Consider the following 15590-nt stretch of genomic DNA (forward strand, 5'->3'; position numbering starts at 1 on the left):
CCAACTGCTGTGATTCCACATGAAGAAGACTCAGAAAACCCTTGCATACAACCAAGACAAAACCTCTATGTCCGCATACCTGCGATTCACTGGATAAAGGCAGTGTGGCTGGTGGGGAGGAGAAATATGAATGCTTATTCAAATAAAGCTATCAGTTAGGATTTTTTTTTTCCTTTGCAAGTAGCCCCCCCCCCCAAATAAAGAACAACAACAAAAATGAACACAAGATAACTTTAGTAAAAATAAATATAGATACACACACACACACACACAAGTGCCTCATGCAACCAACGGTTTAGAGGTAGTGGGTTTCAGATGTGGCTTGTTCCAGGGGCTCAAATAACATCTTACTCCCCCTCTCTTGGTTTCACGTTCTTGGTGTTCATCCATTCTGGAGGACTTCCAAGGTTGCAAGTGAGATCCTAGAACCTAAATCCCTCTCCCTGGAGGAAGCACTCATGTTCTCTTCATCACAAAGGGAATGCAAATTTTCAAGTAAGACAGGAGGCAAACATCAAATGCACAGGGGAGTAGGATGTACAGCGAAATGAAATGACGTTAGAGACTGGTTTATTTTTCCTTCAAATAGAGCTTTGACCCAGAGAGGAGCCACAGGATGTGTGTTCAGCCTCAGATGGGCAGCCAATCATCATTTCCACCAAAATCTAAGTTGCCACGTTAAGTCATGCTAAGTATTGCTACATGCCACAACACAGATGAATGTCACAGAATATTAGGTGAAAGCAGAAGGACACAAGCGAACAGGCTGTGTGATTTCATTCATACGAAGCACAGAAACAGACAAAATTCATCTATGGGGTTAGGAGTCAAGATAACTGGCTAACTTTTGGGAGTAAGTAACCGGTAAGGCACGAAAAAGGTTTTCTGGTGAAGGCTTAGTCATAGTTCCGTTTCTCCACTGTCCTCATTCTTCTCTGAATGGCAACACCTGGCCAGCCATACCCCGGGGTGTTGCCTGCCTGACTCCTGGACCTATTTGGGCTTGCAGGCTCTGGGAATGTGAAACCCTGACTCCACCACATCCTAAGAAGTGACCCTGGGCTACTTCCTTAGCTTCTCTGTGTTTTCTCATCCTAAGAGGATAATACATTCCCAGAAGGGTTTTGGTTTTTTTGTTTTGTTGTTGTTTTTTAAAAGATTTTATTTATTCATTTGACAGAGAGAGAGACATTGAGAGAGGGGACACAAGCAGAGGGAGGGGAGAGGGAGAAGCAGGGGCTCAATCCCTGGACCCTGAGATCATGACCTGAGCCGAAGGCTGACTCTTAACCACTGAGCCCCGCAGGCGCCTCCCCTAGAAGGGTTTTTTTTCCTTCTTTTTAACAAGGATCAAACAGGCACTTAACACAATGCCAGCCACTTAATAGATTCTGCATGAATGGGAATGGTAACTCTTAGTAGTAGCAATATTGTCAGAAATGATAAAAATATTTAATGAAATAAAATTGATGGTCCCTAACTCCCAGCCATTCTCTCGCAGGAATTACTGCCAAGCAGGTCCTCGTTCAGATCCCATTTGCCACATCAGGGTTTCCCTCGACCTTATTTAATAACCAGCTCCCAGATCTGGAGATTGGGGGCTCTCAATTCTCCTGGTGACTGTTGCTAATGACAGGGCAGGAAAGACTTGTGTAATTACCATTTGTACTTCCACAAAACACATGAACTCAAGTCAAGAGCAAGGGTTTGGGACAATAAAACCCTGGGCTTTTATTTATTTATTTATTATTTATTTATCAGAGAGAGAGAGGGAGAGAGAGCGAGCACAGGCAGACCAACTTATATGATAGGAAACGTGGTCCTAGTGATGAAGAACGAACAAGGAGTAATTGCAAGGTAGCACCACTGGGAGGGACCACTTCTCCTTCCCTCCCAGATGTTGCACACAGCTGGAAGAAGAGGTAAGGCTCTAGGATTAGTCTTAGGTTGGTGGGGAATAAGGACCTTGGCCTCTGGCCACAATCTGTGGCCTTGGTTTTCAGCATTCCTTTGGTAAATGCCCTGGCTTTCTTAGTTCCTTTTATAGCGTGGTTGTTTGTAAATGATGCTATTACCATCCCCCTCTACCGGCCCAGCAGTATCTGTGCATTATTAGCAAGGTAACAAGCTGGCTTAGATTGAGTTCGATCTTCTGGAAGGAGCTGTCCACGCCAGCACGGGAGCAAAGGGGTCGGGAAAGGTTGAACAAGTTGGCCAGCTCGGGAGACCAAACTGGAATTTCCTAGGATGACCAATCCCGCATCTCCTGGACTCGGAAAATTAGGAAGTCATGGAAGAGGAATTTCTCTAAGTGCCTCATTTGGCTGGTCCAAGGAACTGAAATCCAACACATCCCAAAGTAACCACTGTGAATTCTTCACCAGCGAGCTCAGTGCAGCCTGTTGTCATTTCCAAATATGTAGACGACCTCCTCCCCTGTTCATGAAACAGGGCCTTGTTTTCCTTCGGACAGCAACAGGTGCATTGATGTCTCTCTCACATTGCCCCAGACTGGTCAAAACTGATAACAGAATGGTTGCCTTTTGCAAAATTAGACAAAAGGAATCACAACCAGTGCTGTCTCCAGGGGACCCTTTCTCCGTGGGACTGCCTTTGCAATGTCAGCTCACAGCAAAGATTCTTCCGAGCTCCCCTGAATGTCTCCTCTTTCCCCAGCCCATGCGTGACTTTGGTTCATGGAACTTTACCTGCTGTCAGAGGTACACAGCTGAAAGAGTAAGGGGTATTGAACTGAAGAGTGACAGTAAGCTCAAAGGTGAGCCACACTGGATTCCAGATTTTGTACAATTTGGAGACAGTGTATGCTCCTCGTTCCCCAGGGTAGACATCACAGTAAAACTGCAGAAGCCCCTAAACCTTTTTATGTGCTACAGATCATCTCTAAAGAAAAAGAAAACACAAGAAGGACTTCTTTGTAGAACAATTCTCCCTTTATGTTCCAAAAGCTGTGTAGGTGTGATTAAATGTAACGGAGCTAGGTAAAATGGATACCACATTTGGAGCTGGGAGCTGTATTTGCCTTGAGCCAATATTTTGGGAAAAAATCTGATGTCAGTTTGGACACTGATACTAAACCAATCCATACAAATTCGACCAAAGGCAGATGCAGATATCTTAGGTTAAAGCCTGTCATTCTAGTGCAAGGGCATCTAAGCGGGTATCAGCACGCCATAGGAACTGGCCAATTGGTTCGTGTATTTGAGTGGAATTTTAGAAGATAATTGTTTCCTTTCCAGATCGGTCTAGCTCACTACTTGACCTTGGACTAACTGCTTAATCTCTCTTGGCTTCAGGTTTTCTAACTTGAAAGCGAGACTAGTAATAACTTGCAACTACCTATCTCATCCGGGTATGGAGTGGATTAATGGGGTCATGTGTGTAAGGTCCCGGAAAATTCTCCAGAGGCAAAGTTCTACTACTTCCTTGTTTCTGGCTGGTCCTGTTTTTCGAGCCATGGATGGGAAGGACTGCCTTGAGTGGGGTCCTGACAGCAGATGGTTCTCTGCTGCCTTCTAATGAAAGAATGGACACCTTTCCAAAGCACAGTTTCTCATTCCTATAAAATCTCTGATTCCCTTTTGTTGGGGCAACAATCTGGAACTCCTGCGGCAAACCTCATTTGCTCCTCTATCTAAACAGTCTGTGAGGCCCTGAGGAAGGCTCTGAGATTTCACGGCCACAGGGAATTACCCAGAATGTGTCTGCTCCGGTCAATATGTAAATTGACTTTTGGGGTCTGACGGACATGGGTCGAGTCCCGTCTCTGCCAATTCCTGGCCGGGGGACCCTGAGCAAATCTCTTGGCCCTCCTGTGCTTCTGGGCTGGCTGTTGGGAGCACAACTGGCAGATAATATGCTTAGCACAAGGTCTGATCCATGGTCGGCTCGCAGGAAAAACCACCTACATTAACAGTATGTGTCACAGTAACTGCACGTACCCTCTGGGGCCACAAAGAATGACCAGGAGGACTAGTCTTTCTTCAGGAAGCCAGCCGCTGCTATCCACTAACAATACTGTCGTTTTACGAGCAAACTTTAGATTTGGGAAAATAGCAAATCAAAAGGGAACAACTCTGTCATAAACTTACCCAAATCCCCATCGTATATTTTGCTACCCATCTAGCTCGGTTCCCCGTCTTTCCCGGGGGGATGCTGGAGGGTTAGCCCAGAATAGGTAGCATTTGCTAGAAAGCAGCTCAGTGCCAGGCCTGGTGCGGACACAACGCATCTCCTTTCTTGCATCATGGTCACAAGGTGGGGACTGTCAAAAATCCCTTTTACAGAGGGAGAGCCTGAGGCCCAGTGAAGGTAAGTTATTCAGTGCCACACAGTTATTAAACAGAGAAGCCAGATTTTAATCTTCCCTCTGACTCCAGAGTCCTTCTCTGACCCACTGCTGTTTGACGGAAAACATCGTGAGCCCTGTAGGTAATTTCAAAATTTGCTGTAGCCATATGTCTCCAAAAAGAAAAAAAAAAGCAGGAGAAATGAATTTCAATGATATGTCTATAATCCAAAATGTCTGAAAATACTATCATTTCAACACAGTCAATATAGAGATCATTTTTTTAAAGATTTACTTATTTATTTTTGAGAGAGAGAGACAGAGACAGAGAGAAAGCAAGTGCTCACAGCTGGAGGGGAAGAGGGGGAGGGAGAGAGAGAATCTCAAACAGGCTCTGCACCAAGAATGGAGTCCGACCAGGTGCTCGATCCTGCAACCCTGAGATCCTGACCTGAGGCTAACCAAGAGTCAGGAGCTTAACTCACTGAGACCCCAGGCATCCCGATGTAAAGATTATTAATAAGAAAATTTACCACCTTTTTTTGCTTTCATAATAAGGCTTTGAAATGCATTTGTATCTCGCACTTACAGCCTGACTTAATTAGGACTAGCTGTCTTCCGAGTACTCAGCAGCCACCTGGATTCAGGGTCACGGCACCGCACGGGGGGGCGGGGGTGCTAACCACTGCACCATCATGCCTGACTCTTTGAGGATTGTGTCCGACAGCGTCATCCAATCGCATTTACAGAGGAAGCAAATCGTAGATTCTCCAGTTTGAACAAAGGTAGTAAGAAGGGGAGGTTTAGAAGTGTAGCGGGAGTCTAGGAGGTGACTTTTTAGTTCTCTATTAATCAAACAGTTAGTTCCCCCTCAAAGAAGAGCTCTTTCCTGGAACACCCTGCTCTCTGAGCTTTATCTCGGCCGTGTATGGTGTGCAAGCGTACACGAAGAGGAAAACTGTTAACTGACTGAATGAGCGAATCGACTCACTACCATAGAAGACGATGGGCTTGTAGGCAGGGAAGATGTGTAGGTTTCCTGAGGGTATAGAACCTTATCTGATTCAGACCCAGCAGTTTAGCCCTGCCGGCAGATGCAAAAAGCATTTTTTTGGTGGACTATATTGACGAATCCACACAGAGAAAGTAGGTATCTAAAATCTTATTCCTAATGGACATAAAACTAAAGTCCTTTCTACACCCCATGTATTTTGATTTTAAGACCCTAAATCAAACCCCAATGGATTTAGCTTATTTAAACCAATTAATTTATGTTTCCAAATGAAGTAGCATCAGAGAGACCAGGACAGTTGCTGGGCACCTGGGTGGCTCAGTTGTTAGGTGTCTGCCTTCGGCTCAAGTCAGGATCCCAGGGTCCTGGAATCGAGCCCCACATCAGCTCCCTGCTCAGAGGGGAGACTGCTTCTCCCTCTCCCACTCCTCCTGCTTGTGTTTCCTCTCTCACTGTCTCACTCTTTCTGTCAAATAAATAAAATCTTAAAAAAAAATAAAATAAAAGGCAGTTGCTGACTTCCCCACTGATTGTCCCAAGGATGTCAAAGCCAGATGTCCCAGAGATGCAGGTATAGGTCACAGACTGTATCATCCACCACTGAGCTGCAGTGTTCTGTCTCCAAGAGAAACCCCTCACGTGCTCTCTTCCTGGCTTGGACTTCATTGACTTATCCTCAAAGTGCTCCCAAGATTTCTGCCTGGTTCATAGACTCATTCACCTCCCTGTCCACACTGTCCATACATGAGCGGTGACCCCCTGTGGTTTTTTCAGGCTGACAACTTGCTCTGTCTCAAAGAAGCCAGAGGAGAGTGTCAGGTCAAGTCTCCTGTAGGCTCCGGAGGGCTGGTCTAAACCCAGCAGTGAATGGAATGTGTGTTTGGCATTTAACCGTAAAATTGACTTTGCCTTTTTCACTCAAACATGTATTTCCCTAAAACAACCAAACATGATTGTATCGTCAGAACTTTTTGAATTACGAGTGATACAACCCAACTTAAAATGATTTCACGAAGGAAAAGTCAGGAGGGTAATAGGACCTCAGGCACAACGGCACCCAAGGGCTCCAACCAGCTCAGGCTAATGTCTTAGTTTTTCCTCCATGTCTGGGTTCTGCTTACCTCTTTGTTGTCCTCATTTTCCACGCTGTTTGTGTCATGGGGGACCTCCCAACTCCTCCCCCGAAAACACAGGTAGAGCCAACCTGTGTCACAACCTCCAGGGAAGGTCAGTTCCCCTACTGCATTGTTGCCCAAACACAGTCCATCTCCCATTGGTCTCAGCTGTGTCACATGACCCTTCTCGGCTGGGCCACGTTTGAGTCACGTGCCCGCGCCCGTACCTTGAGTTTGAGGGTGGACTCATCTGGCCTCCAAGGAGAGTATAGGTGAATCCTTAAAGGAGAATCAGAAGTCAGAGAAGGAGAAGTCAGTGTGGGACAGACAAAAGCTCTAAGCATCCAGACTAGGGGCTCTATCTGTGGACACAGCCCTTGTCTCCTCTCTTTAGTGTTATGCCTGCCGTTTCTCCTTGTTCTGTCTCCCAGATACCTTATTGTGTCACATGAATAAACATTACGTCCAGCATCACTATCGCAGGAGCCTGGATATCCGGCTTTATCGTGAGCCCTTGAGAACAGGGACTGTGGCTCATTCATTTCTGCAACACCGATGCTTAGCATGATCCCTGGTGCACAGTGGGTAACTGGGGGAAAGTTTGCCAAAAGAGGAAGAAAATGATGAGCCCTCTGGGAATCAACCCCCTGGGTGGGTGATCCCGTTCAAAGGTACCGACATTGTTTTAGGGCCCGAGGGAAACCTCTCTATCACGAACAGTGACACAGTGACGTCTGGAAGCCCACGGAAGAATGTACCATTATGAGACGGCTCAGAAAAAGAAACAGTCAACTTTGGCCTTGTGACCGATTCCTGGGGTCTATGGCAACATGCTGTGATTAGAATTTTGATTTGCATATGGGGGTTTGGTATCCTGAGGCTAATCCTCGGTAGACAAAGAACAGAGAGCAGATACAATCCTTTCTCTCTTCTTCTGGGAGAATTGACTCAGCACCTTTCGGTGTCATTTTCTTCTTCCTCCCTGTCTCTTCTCCTTCCCACCTCCCTCTCCTCTGATTTCCTCCCTCCTTCTTGCCTCTTTTTCCAGCTCTACCTTCTGCTCTTGCCCTGAGGAATCAAGGCTTGAGTTTAAATCCTGGCTCTGTGTCCTCTCCAAGCTTACTTTCCATGTCTGTGACCTCAGGACCATAACAGCCCTTGCTATTATCCAGGCAAGTTCGATGCTATTATGCATTAGAAGATGCTCGACACAGACTGGAGTGAGTGCTTCGGGAGGGAACCGGGCAGGTTCTGTGTCTGCGGGGTAATCAAGATTCTGGAAGAGATTTTGGTTACAAGTTCACCTGATTTCAAACCAGCCTCCCCGACCCAGGCCAATATGCCTCGGCTCTCCAAGCCTCCTAGGAGAAGACAATATTTGGGAGCCCTGGCAATGACGTGGCTACAGAGCGTTTGTCTCCTGCTGGCGACCCGCTAGACCGGGATCAACCGCTCTCTCCCGCTGGACCGCCTTGGGATGTCTAGGGTGGTCAGCTAGCACAAGGAGGGCTTCCTCATGTTGAACTTGGTCCTTAAGCCCTCTCAGCCTTATTCCCAGCACACTAAGAAGCCACAGGCCCAACGACATCGCCCAAGTGACAGTATCATCCAGGATATGTTTATACATTGTGTGGGCTTCCATCTCACCCATTCATTTGAGCCTTTTTTCTAGAAGTTACAAAGGTCTAACACTTAGTGAGGACCCAGTAATCATCTTTGGGCTACATTGGACAAAGCAACATGACCTGGCACATACAGTACTGATTTGATAAATGAATTGATTTCAGTGTGCCATAAATGCTTATAAAACGCATGATGGATGGTCCATAGAAGACAATCCGTGGATATGCGTTCCAGGAGTGAACCGAGTGAATGAATTAATGAATGAATTCATGCGTATTGAATGCAAATGAATGAATTCATTCCATAGGCATGTGGTAAGCTGCTCTTTGGTTTGTGTTCTGTAGCTGTAATTTCGTCCCAACAAACTGACTCTAAATTTATGATCTTTTATTTTCTGTTGTTGAATTTTGAAATTCAGTGGCAAAGAGATCTTTTCAAGCATCCTTGAATTGAACAAGCAGAACCAGGGAGGGATGGTGCTTATGGACCCACTAATCTCTGTTATGACATATGTGCATGACGGAGAGGACTGTGCTCCTGGGCTGAGAAGAAGGGGGTCGTCCATGGACAACATGTGAGTCAAGCCATCGTGTTCCTGTATATACTCAGTAGATATATGTACCGACTGGAATAGGTGAATTTAATCCTTTGCCATTATTCATTTCAGTTCCCTGAATTCTGTGGTATTTCTAAGGAGTGACTGCTTTTCTTCTGGGTTAAGTAGAAATCTTTGCTTAAGTCAAAACCACTTACTTTAAATACATTCAGCGACATTGGGATCTTTTGCCCTGGGAGTGTTTCTCATGCGTTTTAAAGTCAATGAATTGTCACTTGACCTTCATGGACACTTATAGATCAATGAATTAAGGATTAAACTGAGTAAAGAAACTTTTATCTGAAATTCACTGATTTATTGAGACAGATTTGGGAAGTCATAACAGTGTCACTTTATTAAGCATGGAAGATTATACTGGCAAAGTATACAAAATTAAAAGGACTTGGGATTTAATTCTGCTCTTTAGAATTATTTGCGGTCTCTTTTAAGGAGGTCGAGAATATTTGCATGAAAGAAGAAAATCATATTAGAGTCACTCCAGTTAAAATGCAATAAGATGTGGACTGTAAGTCAGAACTGTAAGTCAGTTCTGAAAAGTTAAAAATGCCCTTAGATGGTTTGTGCAGAGTCTGGGGTCAGGAAGACAAGTAGTAATGGTGAGACTCTGTCTTTTGTAATTAGGTATTTTGTTTAACATATCTCTCCTTTAAAATTTTTCTCCACCATTGGTTTGATAGTAAAATGGGAAGTGTCACAGAGCTGAAATTAACAAAGAAAGATGTTCATATTGTTAGATGGTTTTGAGATACCAGCATGTATTTTCTTCTTTGGGCAAAATCTGTTTTTAACACTCACCCAAATGTGTCCTTATGGTAGGCTTTCTAGGTTGTCATGAAAGGAAGGCTGATCTTTGCTTCTCATCTGGAAAGGAAAGATTTGATCTATAATAGCATCTAGTTAGGACCAAATCTGCTTGGGACACCTGGGTGGCTCAGTTGGTTAAGCGTCTGCCTTCAGCTCTGCTCATAATCCCAGGTCCTGGGATCACTCCCACGTTGGGCTCCTTGCTCAGTGGGGAGTCTGCTTCTCCCTCTCCATCTGCCCCTCCCCCTTGCTTGTGTTTGCATGTGTGCTCTCTCTCTCTCTCAAATAAATAAAATCTTAAAAACAAAGAACAAAATCTGCTCATTATCTAGATGTTGTCTAATGAGATTTTGTCTGCCAGTCAGTTTCATGGCATGCCTAAGTCTGAAAAATTTTGAAAAATAATCACATTTTTCTAGATCCCCCTTTCAGCGAAAGGAACTTAGCTAAAGAGCTTACAGACATGCTATTATATACCCAGGAGTGTGACTAGATAATGCGTTGTTTGGGAACAAAAATAATAATGAGAATACTAAATCAGATTCCCAAATCCTAACACACAGATTTAGGCCCAATTGTGCCTTAAAAATCGTGGACAATAAATAAGCAGAATAAGACAAAATGAAAATTCCAGCATTTTCCCCCATCTCTCAAAGGAGAAAGCTTCTTTCATGTTAGTAACTGGACTTGTGTCTCCCCAGAAATGTTTACTCTATTTTCTAAACCCAGTATCTAGATGCAGGGACCCACAGTGAACACATGTGGGATGGATAACGAGATTGAGTACACCAGCTGTATTTTATGGAAAAAAAAAAAAAAGCCAGTAAGAGAAAACTTTTCAGAAGAATCAGTATGACAAGAAGGGAGAGGAACAGAAGACTGTCTTTCTTCAGAGGAAAACTATTTCTCTTATCAGACTCTTTCCACTTAAGGTAAGCCTTTTGTGGGAGAGGCCAGAGGAAAAAGTGTGGGCACATTCAGGGAACCCAGGAGACACTTTTTAAAAAACAGTTTCCCTTTCTTCATAGGTAGATAAAGTATGGTGGTTAAGCCCCTGCTATTTAAAGTCAGGTTACTAAATGAGAATACTAAATCAGATTCCCAAATCCTAACACACAGATTTAGGCCCAATTGTGCCTAAAAAATCGTGGACAATAAATAAGCAGAATAAGACAAAATGAAAATTCCAGCATTTTTCAAGCTCTCTTGCTTAGCAGTTATATGCCAAGGGTATGATCTTCCGTTGGTTTATCGAGCACTTTCTCCATGACAGTTACTATAGGTTAGAGGACTGAACCGCACAGCTGGGACCCCTGCTCTCCTGGAGTGGACGTTCTAGGGAAGGGAAAGCAGAAAGTAAATAAACGTGAATGCAAACAGAATCAGGTAATTTTAGATCAGGATGAAAGACTATCATACAAGGCTCATCGGCAGGGGGAGCGGGGGTTCAATGAAGTTAATATGGACACGGAGGTGGTGACCTGAACAGGGGGGAAGTGCCCAGGTCCGAGGAACAGATTTTCAGGCTGAGGGAACAGCAAATGCACAGGGTTCATTCTCATGAGCCTTGCAGGCAGGAGGGGGCCAGTTTAGACTTTCTCTGATAACGGAGGGAGTCGCTGAAAGACTTGAGGCAGGGGGATAAAATCTGAGCTGTGCTCCTGAGGGATGGACCATGATGTCAGGGATAACACGGGGGGAGCCCCAGACCCACCTCTTCAGAGGCCTGGAAAGTCAGAGGACGCTGTCCCGCAGGAGCTCAGAATTCGAGGTGGTTTGCTGAGTGCAGAGGCCATGGCTCCTGATGGTGGTGGTGGAGTGAGGGCTTCCCGGCAAGCCAGATAAGGAAGGAAGGACAAATCTTCGATGGCTCTGTCGAATGAGATGTCAACCAGGCCAGTAGGTGTGGCCGATTCTGCTGGTCTGGTCTTCGTGTTCGGTGTTAGTGGAGTAAACTCCCAAGCTTTCGGGAAAGACTCTTCCCACTTAAAGTAAGCTTTGTGTGGGACAAGCCCGGGAGAAAAGTGTGGTAAGGTTGAGGAACCAGGAAGACCCCTTTTGAAAATGAGTTTTGTCTTTCTCTAGAGGTAGATAGAGGACGGTCATAAAGCCTCGGTTATGAGTCAGGTTATCGGGGTTCATACCCTGGGGTTGGGACACTAAAACAGCTTGAGCTTATAGAAATTGTGACCTCTTCGAACTTCTCCTTGTCTCCCTATCATGCAGATAATGAAGGATTTACCTCATGAAGTAGTAAGAATGAAACACGACAATGAATATTAGTTCAAACAGGCTGGCATTGGGCTCCTAGGAAGGACAGCAAAGTTAACAGCAATCATTACTACTACTCATTGGTCACCATCAGGTCAGGCACTTCGCAGCCTCCTACTTACTAAACCGTATCACACACACACACACTGCCTCCCTCTTTTCTCTTCTTTCCCTGGACCCCTGCCCCTACCCTCCTCAGGCAACTTATTTGACTCGGGATTGGACTCAGGCACCCAGGGACAGACATTCCTAGTGTTGAAATAATCGCAACACTTATTGCCAAGGGCAGAGGCTGGACCAAGGCCTCTGGAACCTTATCTCAATTGTTAGAAGATCCCTAATCTGTTCCAGTGTAGGGATGAGGAAAGGGTGGCTCAGAAGGGGAAGCGGCCACTCAGTCAGCCAGAGGTAGAGCTGGGGGGCAGACTCGAGGCTTTTTGACCCTGATGTCCCTTAAAACTAACACTGAATGGAGAAAGAGAAAAAAAAAAAGAAAAGAAAGAAAGAAAGACATCCATTCAGACCACCCCCCCTGCCAAAGCACCACTGATGGTAAAAAATAAAGAGGGCCCTCAGTGAGGGGAATACAGCGCTAGGAAAGCTTGAGTCAGCCCAGTGTCCAAAAATGTCCTCAACCTGCAAGGGAGGCCCTGTCCTTCCCAGCCCAGTCACGACCTGACGGAATTACTTTGACTGTGGCCACGCGGTGGTGAGGAAGCCCCAACCCCCTTCCGGCCTCTTTGTCCTGTTTAGTGCCCCATCTGTGGGCCCCTCGCGGGCATCCCGGCTGGTCTTGACTCTGAGGTGAAGGAGTAAACATCTCGGGGTCCTTTATTAGTTTATTTCAGAAGATGGAGCCTGTTTGTCCCTGGGGCCCATCCCTCTTTTATGGCCTCCAGCCCTTCTTAACAAATTCTAGCGACTGGAGAGAAAAACCGCTTTCTACGGTGGATCATTAAAACACCACCATAAACCCAGGGCCATAAAATATTATTTGCCGGGCATAAAAGGGGAGTAGATTTTCCCAGAATGACAACCCAGACCCTGCTTTCTCCCACTGGGAAAGGCAGCCCAGGGATGCGATCGTTCATAAATTCCTCATCTTGCGCTCTGTTTTGTGAAATAATCTTGTTGGGAGAGCAGCCAAGAATATTGATTTATTGGTTCCATGGACTCAAAAGCATTTCTAATGAGTGGAGCTCCGCGATGCCTTCCACGGTGTGTCTGCAGATGACTCAATCTGAGCGCGCATGCGCCCATGCACACGGTTTGCAAGGGGTCTGCGGGACAGGAACCCTTGAGAACCTCGGGCTCCGCCTCCTTAACCGATGGGGAGGCATCAGTGTCCCTTCTCCTGGCCAATTCCATCAACACCAGGGTGGACTGGCTCTTGCAAACCAGCCTGGTTTTCCAGAGAAGCACCTCTGGCTGAGGACTCAAAGTGGATTTCGAGTTGGTTCATCTTTCTCTGGAAATAATCCTTTCATCCATTCATGTACTCATCTGGTCATTCAACAGATATTTTTGAGCACCTACTAGTTGCCAAGGCCTGTCCTGAGTGCTGGTGTTCTAGCCATGGAAGACGCTGTTAGGGAGCTTCCTGGATCGTTGTGGGGTGAGATCTCACCACATCCGATATTAGTATCTTCAGAGAAAATTCACAGTCCCCTCTCTGAAATCTTTGGGGCTGGATCGGTATGTCAGAAGTTTGGGGATTTTGTGGAATTATAAAATTGGGGGGGGCATATCATGATTTAATTTGCAAAGGGCGCCAGTGAAATCTGGGGAGATACCCAACAATTCCCTGCTGTTTATATTTCTTCAGTGAAAAGTGTGACTGCTCCCTGTGACTGGAAAAAATCAAGGGTATGGAGTGCCTGGCAAGTGACCCACGCTGAGTACTCCATGACCCCCCTGTTCATTCTTGCTTCCTGCCTGATTTTCAAGGTCATCTGTTTCCTTTTCACGGCACCCTTGCCACAGGTTATTGTATTTCTCCGTGTTTTGTTTGTTTGTGAGTTTATATGTGTATTGAAGAAGATTTTGAAGCCCCGAGAGGCTAAATGACTTGCCCAAGACCTGACAGTTAGAAAGTAACCCAGGAGGGTTGGAAATTCAGTCTTCCCTAAACCACTACCTAACACCACCTTCTAGAGAAAAGAAGAAAGCAGGAAATAAAGACGATTGGGGCTGTGTCTACATAAGCAAAGGCAAGTGAAGAAAAGTAGGCAATAATCCAGATAACTCAGAATTCGACAAATTTTAGAAAAAGGTTTGTGTTGGGTAGCGAGGGTTTCTGGACAGGCTGCAGGGGTGAGAGCAAGTGACTAGCCCTTCTGTTTTAGCAGTAAGATCATCTAAAGGGACTCAGGGTCACTTGGGTATGGAGGGGTTTCATTACCCTTTGAGAGCTCTATTCTTGAACTCCTGTCCTGCCATTGCCCAGTGCCTCTGGGCATCTGGGTTGCCGGCCCTGAGACAGAGGCAGTCAAAAGCAAAAAAGGACAGAGGGAACCAGGGAGGGCTTGCCAAGGGGCGGTTCTCCCGGCACAGACCTCTCATGTTCAGACCCTCCCCTGGAACTGGCAGATTTCAGACTAGATCGGAAAACTGGAAAATGCCCACAAGTCATTATTGTTAAGTGGGCAAGGCCTAAAGAATGTAAGGGGACGAGGAACTCAGGAGATGAACAGGAGATGTCTCGCGAGGAGCTTTGATGACCTTGGGCTCCTCCTCCTTAAGGCTTCCTGAAGCCCTGGCTAAAGAGAGCAGGGCCAGAGGGAGAAAGGGCATCTCTTGCAATTCCTGGGAAGCCCACACAGCCATTTTGGTGCGGGTGGCCAAAGGAGGCCAGGGCTGGGGAGGATGCCCGTCAGCAGAGACAAGTAAGGTCCAGGAAGGGGCTGCAGAGGGTGGGACAGAGTCTCAGCAGTCTTTCCCTGCGCGATGTAGTGGTCAGCCAAGGTGGGAGTCAGGGATGGAAGAACAAAACAGAACAGCCACCCCCTCCCCCCAAGAACCCAGGCTGTGGAGTATATGCCTTAAGGTCAAATGCATGCTGCTGGATGGTGGAAATTGAATCGTGTGTGTGTGTGTGTGTGTGTGTGTGTGTGTGTGAGTGTGTTCCACCTGGGATGTCTAGAGGATGGGGAGGACTGAGAACAAGAGCTGTGCTCCAGTGGGAGGCATGGTTTGGGGGTGGCTTCCCTGGCATGCTGGGCTTCAGGGGCACACATCCGCCAACCGCGTCCCTACAGGGACGACCACAGGTGTCTGTAAGTGTCCAGAAGTTCCAGTGTCTGGAATACGGTTTTGCGGAACTTCGCAAGCTTCTCACCTGAGGGCCACCACCTAGATCCACCCGGCAGCACCACACGTCGCATCCGGGGGCGCTGGGTCGCAGCCAGAGGCTGAATCGTGCGCCCCAGTCCCCAAATCTTTTACACTGGGGCGATGCAGGATGCGCGCGTCTGCCCTGTTCTCCAGCCTCGGGGCTTAGGGACCCTCTCCCGGGGTAAGAATGAGGAGGAGGTGCTCCCAGAGGTTCCGTGTTGGGGCCGCAGGCCCCCTGAAGCCCCAGTGGGAGCGTCTCGGGACCCGCGAGCCAAGGAGTTCAGACCGGGAAGTTGGGGTTCATTCTCCCGAGGGTGGGCGGCTTTGGAAGATCGTATACGGCCGGCCGGGCGGCGGGCAGGCAGCCGCTGCAGAGTGGACCTCTCTCTTTCAGCAGATGCCTGGGGGATGGGGAGCCCAGAGAAGGGGGCTCGAGCAGGGAGCGTATTCCACCCCCCTGCACCCCAGCCGTGGTACGGCTTTAAAATCCTGCGGAGTTTGTCATAGGCC

The sequence above is a fragment of the Mustela putorius genome, unplaced genomic scaffold, assembly GCF_011764305.1.
Source record: "Mustela putorius furo isolate JIRA1106 unplaced genomic scaffold, ASM1176430v1.1 tig00000095_pilon_pilon_pilon, whole genome shotgun sequence".
NCBI classification, from domain to species: Eukaryota; Metazoa; Chordata; class Mammalia; order Carnivora; family Mustelidae; genus Mustela; species Mustela putorius.